The 20,588-nt window shown below is 40.9% G+C and overlaps 1 long non-coding RNA gene across 1 annotated transcript; it reads right to left on the bottom strand.

The window, feature by feature from the left end:
- Nucleotides 1–1,832: 1,832 nt before the first annotated feature.
- LOC146870287 (uncharacterized) lies at nucleotides 1,833–20,321 on the bottom strand. Its single transcript, XR_014959369.1, has 3 exons — nucleotides 20,191–20,321; nucleotides 19,992–20,084; nucleotides 1,833–1,936 (listed from the first exon to the last, which is right to left on the bottom strand). It is a non-coding gene; the product is annotated as an uncharacterized LOC146870287 (long non-coding RNA).
- Nucleotides 20,322–20,588: the final 267 nt, after the last annotated feature.

The raw sequence follows: 20,588 nt of genomic DNA on the forward strand, positions 1-20,588 counted from the left end.
AGCTGACTGTTGTGGCCTGGTCCCAGTCCTGGGGCCTGCATGACCTTACATTTATCATGGTTCCAAGTAACTCGACCCAGTGGCGGTTGCTGCGGAACTGGGGTGTTGGGTGGAAGAAAAAACACTTAACTGTGTACAACCATTCTCTCTCCTCCATCCTCTTCTCTTCTTGTCTTCTTGGCATCACGGAACAGAAGCACACAGGCTCCCAGACTCCCCTTAGCCAATCACAACTCTGCTGTCACCAACAAGACATCAGCGTCGTGATTAGTCTGAGCTTCCTGTTTGGCTGCTCAGGCAGTGCCTGGAAGACTAGGACAGTTCTCCACCTGGCTGGCTGGCCAAACTGACATGTGCACTAATGTTAGACATATTTTCTCCTCCCACTGGCTCTGACAGCCCAGCCCCGCCCCACCCTAACCTGGCTCTTAGTTTGCACTGAAAAATAACTGATAATAACATTGCGTTATTACTATTTTCTTTTTTGTTTTGTGCGCGGCTCAACGAGCAGTGGGGTGACTCTGTTCCGCTTTAGCGGAGGAGCCGCCGCTGACTTGACCTACAAGTGACCTATTGTCACTAGTGGATTTTGCAATTTACTTCAATGTTATTTTGTCTATGTATTTTTCTGCACTGATTTACTATTGCTTTAAAAATCTATAACTCAAATTATAAGTATGCTATTCTGTTAATTTTGGTCTCTGCATTAAGATAATATTACCTATACTTTATATAGATTGATGCTGGATTTCTTACAAGTTGTGTTATTTACATGTTCCTCTAGTAAAGCCTGATTTCTTTTAGCCACTCTACTTACTAGGACCAAAAAAATGAAGTATTACTGTGAATTCAAGGACCATCTTTGGGGTATAAATCTAATATTACAAGGTAAGGCTTCCCAACCATAATATTTCTACAGGTAGTCCCGAATCCTTGTTTAACACCATCAGTTTAGTGGATGGTACACTCAGACATACAGTCCAACAGTGACATTTAACTTGCAGGTCCTTGGATACACTTTGTGCACAAGACTAGGGGCGTAGAAGTAAGATTAAATATGCCAATTTACAATATACCAATTTCATCATATTGAAAGGCAGGTCAGGTGTAACGTATAGAGAGTTCTACACCCAGCAGTAACAGATATGGCAAGACATTGGGTACATGTAATGCAAAAGATGTTCTTTTCCTGAAGATAAATCACAGATATTTATTTTCTTTTACCTGAACTGTTTCTTCCCATAAAGTCCACTAAATTTGTTGTCCTTTTTAATTTTGACAGACATGACGTTTATTTTCCTGCCATTTCTCAATAATCTATACAGCAATTAAGTGCATTCTATATTAATACCAGTTTAAATTAGTAATAACATGAAATTGTAGTTGATGTAGAATTCAACTTTTAAAATTGAACTGTATGGTAGTCATTTTGATTTCTATGTTCCACAAACCAAAAATGATGTACAATATGATTCTGATTGTTTATTAAAAGATTATATTTTTTTGAATTGTTTAATAATATTCTATGTTGAAATTAAGCATAATCAAAATAGGCATGCCAAAGAATATCTTCTTTGTATTATTATCTCATTACTAAAAATACCTCCTTGTTTTGCTTTTATTTTTAATTAAACCACAGTAAATATTTATACATTTTATATTTTAATCAATAAATATTTTTCATAACAAATCTTTTAGTAAAGTTACATGTAATGCTATACACCATTTGACATAAACATACAATTTAATTTTTCAATGTAATGAACAAGGCAATCTTTCAAAAATGTTAATTCAGTGCGTCCCTTTTCCCTTTTTTCAATGTTTGCACTTCATCTACTTCGTCCTCATCGGAGTCTAGGAAGTATCCTCTCATCAGTACAAGTTCTGCTTCATATCTATTTAACTCTTCCTGTTTTTGGAGAATTTTGATTGTCATCTGCAATAAGAAAATAAAGAACTTTTAAATCTAAATACGTTTAGCTTCGAAGCTTACATGGAAAGTGTTCATACCATATAACATTCCTTACAAGAATTACAGTCCTCCATTGTTCAAGAAGCCAGAACTGGCTCCTCCCCCGGGAAGGAACCTGGCGGCGGGCTGACACCGGTCATGGGAGCTCCCGGAGCAGTGAGGCAGAAAATCGAAGTTGGCAATGAAATGACTCACAGCGACGTTTAGTCAAGATACCGTCAGGTACATAAGAACGATGATTCTTTTTAAAGATACGCCGTGATTTTAAAACTCTTTTTTTCTTATTTTTCGTACTTTCTAGCCACCATGACGTGCCGCACCATTGTGTTAACGTATGGGGCAGGAAGCGGCGGTGTACCATGGGTTCGGAGGATGCCGAACCAAGCTGTGGCGGAGAATACAAGCCGCCGTCACCCGGATTGACTTCAGGGTTGTCGAGGGCAGAGGCAGCACAGTACACCGGCGGGCAGCCACGCTGCAAGAGGATCTTGCAACACAGGACTTCTCTGGCACCTTGGTTGATGGGATAAGTTGGGCGTCTGGCGGGGGTAAGGTTCAGCCCATGGAAAAGGAGCTTTGTTTTTCCCGCCAGGGTGTGTCTCACAGCCCCTTTGAGTCAGCTTTAGGGAACAAGGCTGGAAGACAGGAGAGGATATCCAGCCCACATCTTTACAGGAGCAGCCTGTGCGAAGTGCTCCGGCTGGGTTTGGAAAATCTCTTAACACTATACCTGGGAAAGGAGTGTCTGCCTCCCCTCCAAGAAGCAGATATCAGCTACATTCACATCTCGAGGCAAAAAATAAGGGGGACCCAGTTGTGGAGGGGAAGGCTGTTGGGAAAGTACTTCCAATCACCCACCAAAAAAAGTGATAAAATCTGGGGAAAGTAAAAAGCGAAGGGAGGCCAAGGCAGTACGCCTACTAGTTAAGACTACCCCCTCACTGAAATCCTACTTTAAAATAATGGAGCGGGTCGCTACCTCTAAGGGGCCGCTATTAGGAGTTCAGCAAACCTCTCCCCCGCTTCTGCAGGAAAATAGGTATGCATCATTAATGTTGGACGCTGGAACTGAGAAAGGGGTTTGTGAGGCTGGACCCATAGAGATACCTAGAGATGGAAACACCGCCCCCACGACAGATCAGCTTTCTAACATACCACCAATGCCGGTGCTGGTTAGCGACATTGCCCTGGATGGAAGAAATACAGATATGCCTATAGGAGCAGAGGCTGGCCGGACTCGATTAGAATCAATGCTCCTAAGCCTAAGAGGGGATCTACTCTCAAAATTTGAGATCTCTGAGGCCAATCAGAGAGGGATACATGAAAAATGTGAGACTTTAGGGGGAAAACTGGACTATATAGTATTACCAACTGGATTTCTGGAATCTGAGGTTAAGGCCCTCTCGGAAGTTGTACTAGGGAATATTAATGACCTAAAGAAATTAAAAGTCCAAAATAAAACTTTACAAGAAGACTTGGAAAGGTTGGAGATGCAGGCAAGGAGAAATTATTTGAGAGTTCTCAAAATACCTGAAGGCGCTGAGGGAGGAGATATTAAGGCGTTTATATGTAAGGTTTTAAAAGAGGGAATTCTGAAGGACAGACCGGATATAGACTTGGACAAAGACATACAGAGAGCCCACAGAGACCCGTTTAAGTTGCACCCTGACAGGAAAGCCCCTAGAAAAATCTTGATAAATTTCCATACTTATGCAGTTAAGGAATTTGTTTTGGGGAGATCCTTAAAATAAACGGCACTTCAATATGAATTGGTTAAATATCAAATTAGATCGGACCTTGCCAAGAGAGCGGCGCAAAGGCAATGGGATCTTGGATCCAGAATGCCTGATTTAAGAATCCAGGGGGCCCAGGTTCAAATGAAATTCCCGGACTTACTAAAGGTAATGTGGAAAAATAAGATTTACAACTCTAGCTCCCCCGAAGAAGTAGATGTTTTCCTGGCACAAATGAAGAAGTAACATAGCTTTATATTATTACTCATATCGAATCGCAAAATACGAGTCAGATAACTAGATAATAAAAAATGAAGAAGGGCGTATATTATAGTCAGGGAAAAAAAAAAGGAGGAAGAGGGAAAAAAGAGGGAAAAAAAAATGAAGGAAAAAGAGGAGTAAACAAAAAGTTTAGTAAAATTTGGTAAAAATTGATATCGCTAGCTATAATTCAATTGGTGAGCCCTTTCATTTTACAGTAGGTGTCTCAGTAGCAAAGGGAGGCTCCCGAAGAGGCAGTTTTTCATCTCCAAGTGTATTGTAGGAGGGTTCCTTATGGGTGGGATGAAGGGAGGGAGCACAGGGTGTTGGGAGCAAGAGGGAAAAATTAAAAAATTTAGTCCTCATACAAATCTTAAAGCTTTAGAGTTGCGAGGGAAGAGTTTAGGGTGCGGTGAAAATGAACAGGCCCAGTAAAGTTTAAATTAATAACTTGGAACCTAAATGGATTGAGAAGTAGGAGGAAGTTGTCCCGGGTTATTGAATTCCTGAAGAACAGTGAGGCTCACATCGGTTTTTTATAAGAAACCCACTTAGAGGCCCATGAGTCCAAACAGGGTTTCAGTAAGGTTAGATGGATCCAAGAGGTGCTTTGCTCAGACCAAAAAGGTATTACAAGGAGAGTCGCTCTAATTATCAGAGGTAATGTAGGCATAAAAGTAGTAAAACAAGACACAGATAAGTCAGGGAGATGGTTAACAGCCACCTTGACAGTCTGGGGTATCCCTTTAGTCTTTGTTGCTTATTACGGGCCTAATGAAGACAATCCAGGAGCGCTCTTACAACTAGAGGCTAGTTTGCCGAACACGACTGCACCAATTATAATTGGGGGAGACTTTAACCTGGTGTTAAATAAAGAGATAGATCGTACCTCAAAAGCAAAATACAACAGCCCATCAAAAATGTCTGATGCGATGAAAAGTTGGATTAAAGATTTTAAACTGCTCGATATTTGGAGATGTAAGAATGGTTTTAACTAGGAATTTTACCTTTTACAGTAAGAAATATAAACATCATTTGAGAATCCATTATTTTCTTGTTGATCAGGCGATGTTTTCAGAAGTTGAGTCAGGTTGAGTCAATAACTCGTATCCCTGCAATCGTATCAGATCATTCAGCAGTGACAATGACATTGGGGTTTAAGCAAAAAGAGATTCATAGAAGGTGGACTCTTGATAGGACCATGTTACTAGATGAAGGAGCGATATTGGAGTTAGGAGACAAAACGGATGAGTATTTTAAGTTCAACATTGGCACAGTTAAAGATCAGATAGTCTGGGAGGCCTTCAAAGCTTATATAAGACGGTTACTTTGTTTGATAATGATAAGTAAAAGGAAAGCTTTGAAAAAAGAAGAAACAGATAAGATGACTAAGAAAAAGGAAAAAGAGACAGAATTACAGAAGGCATCATTGGCAGAGTATAGTAGCCATTCTGGAAAAAGAGCTGTAGGGCTTACAGGCAGAATTTCAAGCCAATTTAGATACAAAAAAACTTATGGATAGTTGGAAAGCTAGCAAGCTGTAGCATTTTGCATACGGAGAGAAATGTAGCTCTCTATTAGCTTGGAAGACAAAAATGGATAGGGCAAGGAACCTGATAAAGAACCTAATCCAAAGAGGGTCTGGAGAGTTGATATATGAGGATGATAAAATTCGGGAGGAGGCTAGAATTTTTATGAATGACCTGTATAAGGAAGACACCACATCAGGACTAGAGGGAGTCCAGGAATAGTTAAAGTTAATAACTCTCCCTCAGTTGACAGAAGAATATAAGACATCCTTGCAAGCCAGTATTACGGAGGAAGAGGTCAGAGCACAATTTAAAAAAATGGCCAGGGGTAAGGATGCAGGCCCAGATGGGCTTCCAATTGAGGTATACTTAGCTATTTTAGATAAGGTAGTCCCAGTGTTAAAAATTCTGTTTAACAAAATATACATAGAGGGGGAATGTACTCCAGGTTCATGGGCAGAAGCAACAGTGACTCTTATCTTAAAACAAAACAAAGACCCACAGAAGATTGAGTCTTATAGACCAATATATTTATTAAACTCAGATCATAAGGTTTTTGCAGGAATATTGGCAGCAAGGGTGACAAAAGTTATTAAGGCTATAGTTCATCCGGATCAAAGAGGGTTCATACCTTGGAGCCAGCTAAATGAGCTTACCTTTCAGGAAATGGGGGCAATAGATGTAGCAGAAGCAAAGAAGGTCCCTCTAACGATCGTAGCAATAGATGCCGCAAAGGCTTTCGACCAGGTCAACTGGGTATATCTATGGGAGACATTAAAAAGCTTTGGTTTTTCTAACAACTTTGTCCAGGCGGTGAAGTGCCTATATCTAAACCCCAAAGCAAAGGTTTTGGTAAATGTGGCCCTGACAGATTGGTTTAATATCTCAAGAGGCACTAGGCAGGGGTGCCCCCTGTCACCACTTTTATTCAACCTGTACATTGAGCCGTTTGTCAGTTGGCTTAGGACAGACCCTATCATTCACCCTTTCAAGATCGCAGAGTTAGAGCTAAAACTTGCTCTTTATGCAGATGACTTGCTTCTGTTTACGTCAAATCCAGCAGAGGCAATACCTAGGTTATTTGAGAAGGCAGAAAAATATGGTGAAGTTTCAGGGTATAAAATAAATAAGGAAAAAACTGAAATAAAGGAATGGAACCAAGTCATTGCTAGTCAGGGGGTAAAAAGTCAAATGAGGTACCTAGGGGTTCAGTTAACCCCATAATCTAGACGATGTCCCCAAAGTTAATTGGAAGAGGTTCTCCAAAGAGGTTGTCAGTTTATTAACACGATGGGCAAACCTCCCTTTAAACATCTATGGGAGGGTTAACCTTGTCAAAATGATAATTTTGCCCAAAATTACCTTCCTATATAACTCAATCCCATTGCCATTTAGGGCGGAGGATATAGCTAAGTTACAAAGTAAAATTGGTACCTTCATTTGGGCTACGAAAAATCCCAGGATAGCTTGGAAAAAGCTAAGGAGAGGCCTTACAGTGGGTGGGTTAGCGCTACCAAACCTACTCACTTATTGTTATGCTTTCCATTTAAAAATGTTTAGGATGTTGGCTAACAAAACCGATTCTTCATCATTAGGGTATATTGTTCGAGGCAATGTTAAGGGATGAGCCGCAAGGGCAGGATTTATTTCTATATAAGTACGGAGACCCGGAGTTCTATAAAAAAGTTAGACTAAAGATTTTGGGGGCTGCTTTAAAGAATTGGATGTATATTAGAAGAAAAATGAAAATTCCATATTATGCAGCTCAGGCTACAGTTTGGGACTCCCCCGGCACTCTGGAATGCTTACAAGATCAACTTTGTCAGCCGCTAAAAATGGGAGCTATAAGACGCTAGGGTGACCTGCAAGAAGACTCGAAGTTAATAAGTTGGGAGGCGCTTAGCAGATTAAATGGAGGGTCACTGACAAGGTTTAAGTTTTATCAGTTCTCCTCCTGGTGGGCGACGCAGACCTGGTGCAAGGAGGAGGCAAACTGGAAGTTTGATCTAGTTTCTAGAACAGGCATATGGAAAAGGGAAGTTTCGTTTTGGTACTGGGCCCTCCTGGAAGCCGACGAGAATGGGGAATCTGAAGTCATAAGACTGTGGGGCTAAGTATTTGGAGACAGAGTAAATGATGTGTATAAAACATGGTCTGACTCTTTTCTTATGTTGCTGGCTATAGTCCAGGGGTCTCCAACAAGTAGCTCGGGAGCTACTGGTAACTCGCCAGTACCCTCAAAGTAGCTCTCAGAGGTGAAGTCAATCCCAGTATCTCATTCAGAGAGTCTATGCAGAGACTCTAAGCATTTTTAAAAAGGAAGCACTTCTCATCTGAAGATCTTTAGCCAACCAGCCTATGGCAGGGACTAATATTAACAATCAAACACACACTGTGTCGGCCTATTGAGTCTGCCACATGGTCACCTTTATCCAGTCTCAGACTAAGTCACAAGGTGATTAGCCATGTGGTAGTTAACTGGCTTATCAATTTCACCATGTGTGTGAACAGTGGGCCATAAATGAAGAGTGCCAGTGGTAGCCTGAGCAGTAATCAGGGCTGACCCACTAAAGTGTGGGACTTCAGGAGTCAGAGTGAAAATGTTTTAGTTGGGTGCATGAGCAGCCAAGGGCTGAGGAAAGCTATGATCCTAAGCAGAGAAAATGAAGAGCCTCATCTGCATTCATCTATGTTTGCATCCATTATAAACATTGTTGATTCCTGTAAGCTACACCTGGTGTCACGGACTACCAAATGGGTACGCTAGCCACCATTATATGGGTTTTGTCTGTAGCACAATTGTGTCAGTTCATGGCATAATAGTCCCAATGACATCATTATGGCCATCCTTTACTATTTTGGGTATTCGTGGTCTAGTTATGGTACACTGGCAGCCATCAGTGACATATTAAGAGCATGACTGCACTATATTTAGATGTTCCTGATATAATTGTAGCTGCCCCTTGCATAATAAGGACCATGACTAATAATATGGTGGCCATCCTGGTCCTTATGGTGTCCTAACTAGGCACAATTTATACTGGTGTGCATTATTGGCATTATACAGTCGTCCTCGGTGCTATGGTGCCATGGATTATGACTGTAATACCTGAGCATTTGAAGCAGTCTGTCCATATGAGGCATTTGTACAGGTGAGTGCTCAATTAAAATGACTAGCTGATGTTTGCTGACTATGTATTTCCTAAAAATGAAAAAAAACAAGGGATTTCTTCAGGAAAATGTAGTTTGTTTGCCCAAAATGGAAAGTGGTGATAGAAAAATCTGTATATTTTCAGAAATTGAGATGCTGATGAAGACAAAAGGTTTCAATTCCAAAACACATTTAAAGTTGATACTTGAAAGATATGTCAAGCTGAATCGAGGAGACTTTTTGCTGTGGTTATGTCCTTTGTGCCACAAGCCATGTGAATATTTGAATATTACTTTATCAGTCAGGTTGGGGCATTTAATATTGATAATTGTTTCCCTAGCATTTCTTCCGGTACTATCACCTGGAATACTTGGGTAGAACTATGATAATCCTGCTTAGGGTGGTCATAGTGTAATGTTTACATGTGCTGTCAATATTTTACAGTGATAAAATTTGCGAGGAGCTCAACAGGACTTTCCTTGAGCTGAAGTAGCTCTCAATACAGAAAAGGTTGGAGACCCCTGCTATAGTCAAACCAGCTGCATCTGTATACCGCCTACAGAGTATATTGGTCCCCAAAAAAGCTATCTAAAGTGACAGGGAATGAATATAGCTGCCCTAGATGTAAGTACCCTGCAGCCGACGATATTCATATGTTCATGGAATGTTCAAGAATTAAACATTATTGGAAGGAGGTATGTGATTTTGTGGAAGCTGTGCTGCATCAACAGATAGAAGTCCTAGTATGATCTTTTTTGGTCTACCGAACGATGACTTCATGAATGCATCTGCTTCCAAATTTGTGTTCTATGTGGTAATTCTTGCAAGGAGGGAAACTGCAGGGCATGGAAATCAAAAATCCCCCCCGACCTTTGCTGAATGCTTGAAGAGTATTATCTATGTTATGGAATCATATATGGCTTGCGATAAAAAAAGCAAAGGCAAGAATTGGGCAGCTCTATTAGACTGGAGGGAGATTGAGAGTGGGTCCCATGATTAAGCCAATGTACCGTCGGTCCTGGCCTCCTAAGTAACATCCTGGAGCCCCATGAGATGTGAACAGTTGTGGGAGAAGGTAATGGTACTTTCTTGGAGGGAAAGCTCCTTTTTTTCTCTCCATCTGCCTCTCCTAAGGGCTGGAAACAGGATGGCGTGGACTGATTGGAGGAATCCCATCAAGACTTTTTTTTTTTGGCAGTATGAGGACAAAAAAAAAAAAAGAATTACAGTCCTCTGTTATTTGATTTTTTAGTAGTGTACGTTTATCAGATGGATTTATTGTCAGGTGTGAAGTGTGTACACTTATTTACGATAAGCTGCTTACTTTTTATTCTTTCCATGGAAACAATTTTATTTCATGTTATACTAAAACACACAGTTAAATGTACAACTATTTAAGATTGTAAATATGGCTTATCTTTTGTTGTCTTACCTCATTTTTATAATTATCATTACCCTTGCTACCTACATTTGTGACCATGAAACCAGTTGTCTGATTTTACCCAATTTAAACATACAAGGATATCCGTTTGCCTATTGTGTTTGCGCTTGAAAAATGCCTGGTTATTTCAATTTTCAATGTTTCACAGTTTTTCGCTGATGTGTTAAACCCTACATTCTTTCAGGTTTATGTGCATACATTTTTAAGTAGCACATTTTAATTTCGAGTTTTTTAATCAACGATAGATGTTTTAGTTGAAATTTCAATTTGGTCATATGTAATGAATTATTGGCAGTTTTATGAATAATGCCAAATTATAAGGTATGTGTTGTAAAGAGAAGGGCTTACTCATTTGTGTCTATTTATTTTTATGTAAATTTTCCAAATACCCTCTGCAAGTGCATAACCACATTTTCCTGCACCACATGCCCACGTTTTCACTCTGGCCACTTCATCACAGAAGATGGCTAAACATCAACCCACATTTTTAGCCCTTTTAAGAAAAATGCATGTCTTGTTATTTTTTTATATATGAACTTCCTATAATGGGTAAACACACTCAAATAAAAAAAAACTGTCTCAAAAGGAAAATCAATTTTTACTTCAAATTTTTTTTTCAAGCATAGACCCTATATGCCCCCTTGTGATTCTCCTAATGCAAATGAATCTCATTGGAATATTCTGCTCAGCCTGAACAGGTTTTGTTTATCACATTCCAGATGTGCCTACCATAATGCTAAAGATGACTACTTTATGCAAGGAAGCCCACTGTTTTGCCAGGGACACAACTGTTCAATAGATGTACACCATAATCCTAAGAACCTTCACAACATGTTAGTCATGGACATTATTATTCCCAGAATAGCCAGAATGATGTGACAAATGGCCACAAATATACCATGATTACTAACAATGTGGCATTTAAAGCTGCCATTATCCAATAGTTTGCGGAAGCCTGATTTAAGCAGTATTTAACTTCATTATGCCATTGGAAACATAATAAGAAAAAGTTTCCATTAATCACAAACAGTCATACTTATGGCAACGATGTGCTGTAAAAATAATGTAAAAAAATATCCATACATAATTAGGAATACTGTACACAGACCAAGATCTTTAATTTAGGCCCCTGCAGCATCGATTGGAACAATAGGAGACTCAAACCTTTTCCCATACCATAGACATTCAATATTAATTTCCATAGGCTTTGATAACAAGTTGACTGTGGCTTATAAACATTTTTGGGGATCAGCTTAAACAACACTCCTACTAACGTTTATCAATTCTTAGATATACCTAGTCAACTATCATATTCCTTAATCTCCTACAATGCATCGGTTCGAAGGAGATTTTCTCAACAACCCATTACAATTTCCTTATAAATAAACTGGTATCTTTTATGTTTGCATTAGACTTTTAGCACAAAATCTCATGCCATAAATGGCTACCATAAAACCTTCTTCCTGGATACAATGGCATGTAAACATGGTCCCTCACCACCTAGTTTTTCAATTTACATATCTACAGCTATCCATATCACTATTACACATTAAAATAATTCTGAATTGATTTCAAAGCAGTTTTTTGGTATAAATGTAGTTTATTAGGAAAAATATCCCACATTTTATTAGTATAATTGTCAATGTAACTATGTATGGAAGCGTCCACAACATTTTATTTAAATATTTGTTTTTAGTAATATCGACAGATTGAAAACCATATGTCTTGGAGCAGCATTGATTACAGCGTTGGATTTTAATTTAAATGTATTTAAAAATAAAGGGAAAATGTTATAATGATTACACTCATGCTACTACTTATAATTAAATAGGGTATCCCCCAGTACAAATTATAAGACAGAGGGCATGGAAATTGTAGGTTTCTTTCACACCTTGAATCCCTTTCCTTTAAATGGCAGCCCCTCATTTAATTGTTCACCCCTGTAGCTGGCCCACACAAGATTATATATTTGGTTCATGTTCACTATATTAATTCTGTTCTCAATGTACTGTGGTTCAGAGTAACAACATTGATAACTTCCATATTCTTGCACAATGTCATGTGAAATTCCATTTTTTGCTTATTAGCCACATATTGGAAATACCAAATGTTTTTATTATTAAATATGATCAAAAGGTTCCTTAGTCCCTGATAAATGTAAACATTGGTAGGAATCCAGCCTGACCCTAGATTGTGAACCATCCTGATAGCCAGGATATGTTTATCTACATTTATTAAATATGGCTGAGTGTCATCATTCCTTGAAAAAGAATCTAGCTAGCACAGACCAGCATATAGGATGACTTAGACCCCAAGTAGGAAATATTTGGTTCTCAGATTCACTAAGACAAAGAATGAGTGCAGTTAATAGTGATAAACAACAATAGTAAATAAGCCACAGGTATGAAGCACTTGTAAATAATTTAGTACAAATGATAAACAAAATTACAAGAAAAAGATAGAGGCTCCAAAGAGGTACTTTTATTGGTCTTAATTTACACTCTCAACAAATTCTGTCATTTTAGAACTCCACCAAATGATATCAATAGCCCTGACAGAAAAAATTGAACATGAATTACTGAACAAAAACACTGATTTTTATTACAATGAATTCCATGCCGCATAAAAATACCAATCACACTCAAGTCGAGGGATGCCCGCTTTTTTATAACACAACAATGAAGGTCAATTTTTTTTACTTGTCTTACATCCTCCATTTCTTTAAATTATCTTTTTACCATTTTACTATCCATCTAAGCAATCAGAAAATTACATCCAATGATGCACCATCATCCAACTTAGTTTGTAAATATGATACAGAATTCTTGGTCTTTTGGTCACACCCAGTACTTAATGTCTGCTTTCAATTGAGCTCTGTCCCTGACACATGGGAAGGCTCTATCTTAAACGTTTTTTCTCAAACGGAACACAGAGCCAATCCATGTAATTAGCACCCAATTGCCCCTTTTTAATATTGGATTAAAATGAGTTCCAGGCTAGGATTCAATGGTTTCAATCCAATCCGCTCACTGATCTTAAAAACTGGTATGAGGAGAAACAGAATATCTCTTTCTATCAAAAATGGTTTGGGCAAAATTGCTGCAATGAAGATAATATTATAGCTCTTATTCTGATGTCTATCACTGTATTGACAAGCAATGCATTTTTTTATATGTATGTTTTATTGAATATACTGTAGCATTTATTGTTGTTGAAAGAAGGATTTTATGGTTAATTTGAAAGATTGAGGAATTCCAAACACAGTTACTCAGTGAAATCCTTTCTGTACTCAACACCATTTGGGTCATAATTGAAGTAGGTGGTGGCACATGAATTTCTAAAGAGGGACCTACTAACAGATGTTGGATACAATGCTGCTGTCTATTCTCGCTCTATAAAGGTGGCATTGGTATAACCTTACTTCAGGTCTGAGTATTCACCCCAAAATTTGACAATCAACATATTTAAATATCACATTATATAGTTCATCTAATTATCCTGTATCCGATAGGCCTGCAAAGGGCATTGAATTCCCTTTACATCTACAACAACAATAAATTATTATAGGCCAACCTCAGCAAGGTAAATATTATAGTCCTTGGCAGAGACATCAAGAACTCCAACAGGAAATGGGGCCTAGGGGCCCAATTCTGAAGTCGTTCACAAGGGCTCTGAATCGGATTTGTGTTTGCCGAATCAGATCCGGAAACCCTTGTTTACGGCCGAATCGGACACACTTTCCATGCCAGGAAGGTCACATTTTCACGAGTTTTGCTATGGTGGTAGGTCCCAGTCCTTCAGAGGTCTGGAAGTCCAAATGTTTTCAAAGTCCGATTTTTTCAGTGGCCATTCTCTGTCTCCCATTAACAATAAAATTCAAGATCTTATGTTAATTTGACTTGATACCCTAGGGCATCTCGGCGCTGTTACGAAACAAAAACAAGAGTCGATGAGGGTGCTTAAAATAAGTGGGCTTTGAGTTGTTTCCTAAATTTACAGTAATTTGGACATGAATGAACAAGAAGAGGGAGCTTTTTCCATTACACAGGGGTGAGATATGAAAAAGCCTTTCCACTGCTGTGTGTTAAACGAATGCGGGGGCACCCACAACAGGTCTTTCGAGCCAGATCTTGCAATACAGTAGGGAGCATATGCTTTTATTCTTTTCTGAAGATAAAGTGGGCCTTTGCCCTTTAAGGCATTATATGTGAGACACAATATTTTAAAATTACAGCGTCTCTTCACGGGCAACCAGTATAGTTCTTTCAGCAACGGCTCCAAGGAAGTGATAGAAGGGCAGTTAATCACAAACCTCGCTGTCGTATTTTCAACAACCTGAAGTTTAGAGATCAGCGTTTCACCAACGTTTGACAGCATGGCATTGCCATAATCCAGTCTGCTTATTACGATGGACTGAACAGAAGTACTCCGGGAGTAAATAGGGAGGTAAGGGAAAATTCTGCACAGTAGTCGTAGGTTGTGGTGACATGAGCAAGTGGTGGCTATAATGTGCTCTCTCATAATTAAGGATTGGTCTAGTTTTATCCCAAGATTCTTTAGTGCTTGATTGGGCATAGGAGTGGCACCCAGTTGATGAGGCCAACAATCAGCTGCCCAGATGGGAGAGGCTTTACCAAACAGCATGATCTTGGTCTTATCTGCATTGAGCTTGAGATTGTTCTCATTCATTATCCTTTGTGCAGATCCTATTTACCTACACATGGGGCTAGTTAGGGAATTCAGCATGACTCTTATTTGTGATCACTCTAAACCATTACAGGGATGAGATTCCCTCCAACATTGTATTTGTGAAAACGTGGCTGGTTGACAAAGGCCAGCCTTCTCCAGGCTCCACCGTTCATTTACTTGTTAGGTACATTTTTGGTCCAACCCTACTAGCCTTCCGGTAAGGGGAAGAAAAACACCTCCACAGAGCAAGGCCATTATTACTGCACTGGGAGAAGTTTTCACAGTTTATAAAGGCCAAGGAGTGGCTTGACATCTGCTGTAGAGCAAATGCAAATTAGCATCCCACAGTTTTAGACAGGGAACAGGTAACTTTCTAAAGATTACTTTAAATAAATATTTGCTAAGTATTAGGTATTATCAATGTATTTTTTTTTTTTTAAACATGGAACATCTTTGCATGAATTTAGTACTAATTACCTGTCAATAGTTTCAAATTAAAGTATATCATCTTTACTTTGACATTTTCTAGGATTCTGCTGGTGCCTTGTTAGTGGAGAAAATGTTTTGTGGCCAACATATACCCAGTAAAGAATGCCTGGGACTATAGACACAAATACTTATTTGAAGATACAAGTTTTCAGAAACTTAAACATTTGTAGGTGATTGGGCTCACCCTGCCGGTGTAATGGTATTATATACCTTATAGGTGAGAAAAGCAAATGATCTCCTCCCCTTACGCGCACACATAAGTGGATAAACATCAAGTAGAAGGGCATCAGCAGATATTGAAGATTGGTTTGGAATGTATCTTATTTAATGACAGACAGTGTAAACTGTGGACTATGTCTGGGTGACCGTGTTGTTTCAATTCACAGCAAGCAGAATCTTAACTGCCCTTTTCTGAACATGTTGCAAGCAGGGCCAAATTTTTAAAGAGGGAAGCCAAAAATATAGTGAATTGCAGTAGTCTACCCGGGAAAGAATGGTAGGACTAGGTTTCACACCTACGTTAACACCCCAAAAACAAAAAACAAGACACTAAATTTGCATTTACTTGCTTTTAGAAAGTGACCTAAATGTTAATGAAAACACTAAGATGCCGATTCCGATCCTGGAAAAACCGTGTACGAACCGGAGGGTTTTCTCCGTCCGACTCGTACCCGGTAAAATAACCCTACAAACTTGCAAGTACGATTCGTACGGAAACACCATTTCCGTACGAGTCGGAAAAAACACCGACCGACTGTAAAAACACATACCAATGTGATCCGGGACAGCGCCGACGTGACGTCGGGACGCATGCAGGCTGCATTTCACGAACCAGGAAGTACGAATCGTACCAACACCAGTCCGGACGGCAATATTTTTACGGCACCCAAAAAGTGCCGGAAAAGCGAAGTACGGCGCGATGCGAGCGGAATTGGGGGCCCGGTACCCGCCAAACCCCCCCCCCCAGACCCCACGGATGTACATGCCGTACCCCCACCCGTGTATGTACACCCGTGTATGTACGAGTCGAACCCCCACCCGTGTATGTACACCCGTACGAGTCGAACCTCCTCCCTCTCCATGACCAGGCAAGTCAACAACGTCTCCTCGGCGTGCTTCAACATCCTACGCATGCTACGGAAGATCTTCCGGTGGATCCCCACCGAGACCAGGAAGACCGTCACCCAGGCCCTCGTCACCAGCCGACTGGACTACGGCAACGCCCTCTACGCCGGTACCACCGCCAAGCTCCAGAAGAGACTCCAGCGGATCCAGAACGCCTCGGCCAGACTCATCCTCGACATCCCACGAACCAGCCACATCACCGGACACCTGAGAGACCTTCACTGGCTCCCCGTCAACAAAAGAATCACCTTCCGCCTCCTCACCCACGCACACAAAGCCCTACACGACCAAGGCCCGAGCTACCTCAACAGCCGGATCAACTTCTACGCTCCCAAACGCCACCTCCGATCAGCCAACCACGCCCTCGCCGCCGTCCCCCGCATCCGAAGAGCGACTACAGGAGGAAGGTCCTTCTCCTACCTGGCCGCCAAGACCTGGAACTCCCTCCCGACCGACCTGCGCCTGACCCAAGACCACCTCTCCTTCAGGAAGAAGCTGAAGACCTGGCTGTTCGAGCAGTAGCGGCACCCCCCCCCCCCCCAGCGCCTTGAGACCCTACGGGTATGTAGCGCGCTCTATAAGTGTCACTGATTGATTGATTGATTGAACCCCCACCCGTGTATGTACACCCGTGTATTTACGAGTCGAACCCCCACCCATTTATGTACACCCGTGTATGTACACGCTGGGGGTACGCACCGTACATACACGGGTGGGGGTACGACTCGTACATACACAGGTGTACATACACAGGTGGGGGTTCGACTCGTACATACACGGGTGTACATACACGGGTGGGGGTTCGACTCGTACATACATGGGTGTACATACACGGGTGGGGGTTCGACTCGTACATACACGGGTGGGGGTATGGCACGTACATCCGCCGTGTCTGGGGGAGGGGTTCGGCGCGTATGCGGGCACATGTCTCCATGGTTGCTATTGCAGTTCGGTCCGTACGGTGTATTTTCCATACGGTTGTAAAATTGGAAGGACGGGACGGATCGTACTTGCGCGGTCGGACTTCATTTTTCCGATTCGTAGGGTAAATCGTCCGAGGATGTGCCGGACACATTTTCCGACCCGAGGACCTGTGGGGATATTTTCCCAATGCGATTCGTATGGACTTTTTCCCATACGAATCGTACTTGGCAGTTTGTACGCTACTTGTACGATTCGTTCGGTAAAAATCCCGGATACAATTCGTATGGGGAAATTTTTTCCAGGATCCGAATCGGCACCATAGTGTTCTATCAGAAGGTGCCGGTGTAGGAGCCCCTTGCAATTTGGAAGTGCACCAGTTTCTACTTTAAGTTATTGACAAAGGTTCTAAGCCAGAAGTTGTGTTTTAGCCCTATTAAATTTCAATGCATTTTTTCACAGCCCCTGGTTCACATAAACCATACATGCATGAAAACTAATGATCCCAGATGTAGATTCAGCTATCAAGGTGACTACAATTTGTGAATTGTTTGAGTATTTCATAATGAAAAGGCCAACTCTCTATGTCAGCCTATTTAAAGGGGAGATGTATAAATTAAACAATGTGGGATTCAAATGCCTATCACTCACAGGCGGATTATGCCAATATTATTTTGCACACATTCTACTTTTAAATTCCGGTACCCTACCATTTGGGCAGCAAGATGTACTTAGAAGTGAATTATCAATATTTAAAAACTAGGTTTTCTTCCTGTCAAAAGGGTTATAGTGACATGTGTAACGGAACACATTTTAAGCTGCTACAGTCTGGCAATATATGGAAGGCCTAAATCATATTTTTAAGGCCCATCCGTGGATCACACAATCTTTAGAGTATTCCACATGTGTAATTTTACTTCCAGGCCCTGGGTTCATTTTCTAACCCTATACTAGAGCCTTTTATGGAAGTTAAATAAGTCATTTAAGTTAAGGATAAACTGATATACATGTGTTAAAAAATAAAGCACAGGATATTTAGTTTTTAAAGTTGCGATAATGTGCACATAGGTTGAAATCCAGCAAAAGACATTGGGTACACATTTGGGAGAAACACAAAAAAGATGGTAATTATCTGCAGTACTTAATTTGAATTGCAGTCGTTAATATCTTCCCATTGTATTAATATTGTTTTCTTAGATAGTTTTTATTACATTTCTGTCACTAAATAAGAATATACGCAATTTAGGCAATGCTGATGATGGTGCAATGCAATCCTCATGTTAATGTGTTAATTTATTCACACGGCTGCTTGTTATGATGGTGCTATAAAATCTAACGTGTCTAATCATAAAATCAACTCATTCACTACTGATTTGTCATTTGTGTGGGCTAATAATGTAACTCCTTTTTATTTGTATTTTATATGTATTTACTTATAGTTTGTATACTTAGCCACAAAAAAAGTGTTAAAAGAAGTTTGAACGTATTTATTTCTTATATCCTGGACCCTTCCCAGTCAGGGTTCCACAGCAACCACAGCACCGAGACTGCCCTCATCACCACCACCGACGACATCAGGACCCTGCTGGACAACAGTGAGACTGCAGCACTCATCCTCTTAGACCGCTCCGCTGCCTTCGCACACTATGTGCACACCTCAACGCCGCAGGGATCCGAGACAAGGTTCTGGAAAGGACCGCCTCCTTCCTCTCCTGCAGAACCCAGAGCGTTCGCCTCCCGCCATTCCGTTCCAAAGCCTCCGAGATCATCTGCGGCGTACCCCAGGGATCCTCCCTCAGCCAGACACTGTTCAACATTTACATGGCCATGCTCGCAGACGTCGCCCGACAGCACTACCTCAACATAATCTCCTACACCGACGACACTCAACTGATCCTCTCCCTCACCAAGGACCCCATCACCACCAAAGCCAACCTCCACGAAAGAATGAAGGCCGTCACCGACTGGATGAAGATCAGCCGTCTGAAGCTGAACTCAAACAAGACGGAGGTCCTCATCCTCAGCTCCAACCCTTCAGCCTGGGACGACTCCTGGTGGCCGACAGCACTGGGGGCAGCCCCGACACCCACCGACCATGCACGCAACCTGGGAATCTTCCTCGACTCAACAACGCTCTCTATGACCAAGCAAGTCAATGCCGTCTCCTCCTCCTTTTTCAACACCCTCCGCATGCTCCGCAAGGTCTACAGATGGATCCCGACAGATACAAGAAAGACAGTCACCCAGGCCCTCGTCAGCAGCAGACTCAACTACGGAAACGCCCTCTACACGGGAGCCCCGACCAAGCTCATCAAACGACTACAACGCATCCAAAACGCCTCGGCACGACTGATCCTCGACGTACCACAACACGGCCACATCACCCTGCACTTGAGAAACCTGCACTGTCTCCCCGTCAACAAGAGGATGTCCTTCAAGATCCTCATCCACACACACAAAGCACTCCACAAGACCGGCCCAGCATACCTCAACAGACGGCTCTCCTTCTACATCCCCAACTGCCAGCTACGCTCCGCCGACCTCACACTCGCCACCGTCCCACGCATCCGCAGAACAACCAATGTAGTGCGCTTCACAAATGATTGATTGATTGATTAATTGATTATTAGAAATCACAATTTAGAAAAGCAGTGATCCTTTCATTAAAGTAAACTCTCACCTCTGGTAATAATACATCAATCATGAGTGATGTATTTCGGATACTTAGTGAAAAATGTAGAACTTTTTTAATTTGTTCCATTAGACTTCTTGCCTGCAATAAAAAAGAATCATAATATAACGGTTTTGGTATTAGCGACATAGTTTAATTTACTAAATCAATTACAAAGTGTGCTTGATAAATGTAATATTTTACTCACATCATTTTCATTGAATATTGTCATCCTCCTATTTAATTCTTGTTTTAATTTTGGCATAAATGTAGGGTTGGAGAAAAGGAACATTCGATTGGATTTCTTTTTGCCCTTGATAATATTGTTTGCATGTTCCTATTAACGATAAAAGACAAATCACCAATTAGCAAATCAATGTTTCTCAACTTCGACTTTATTATCACATGGCAAGAAGCTGAGAATGTCCAAAATGTTTGTTTTCAGCTGTCTTTAACTAACCAACATTATACATTTTAACTACAGTCAACTCTACATCATTTTACTTATTGAAAAGACTTGTAAAGAATCATCTTTATTTAATATGAGCACAACCTACAAAGATCATGATCAAATGTACTCTTGTACTCTTGACTTGCCCACACATG

Source organism: Triturus cristatus, chromosome 1_1 (genome assembly GCF_964204655.1).
Source record: "Triturus cristatus chromosome 1_1, aTriCri1.1, whole genome shotgun sequence".
NCBI classification, from domain to species: Eukaryota; Metazoa; Chordata; class Amphibia; order Caudata; family Salamandridae; genus Triturus; species Triturus cristatus.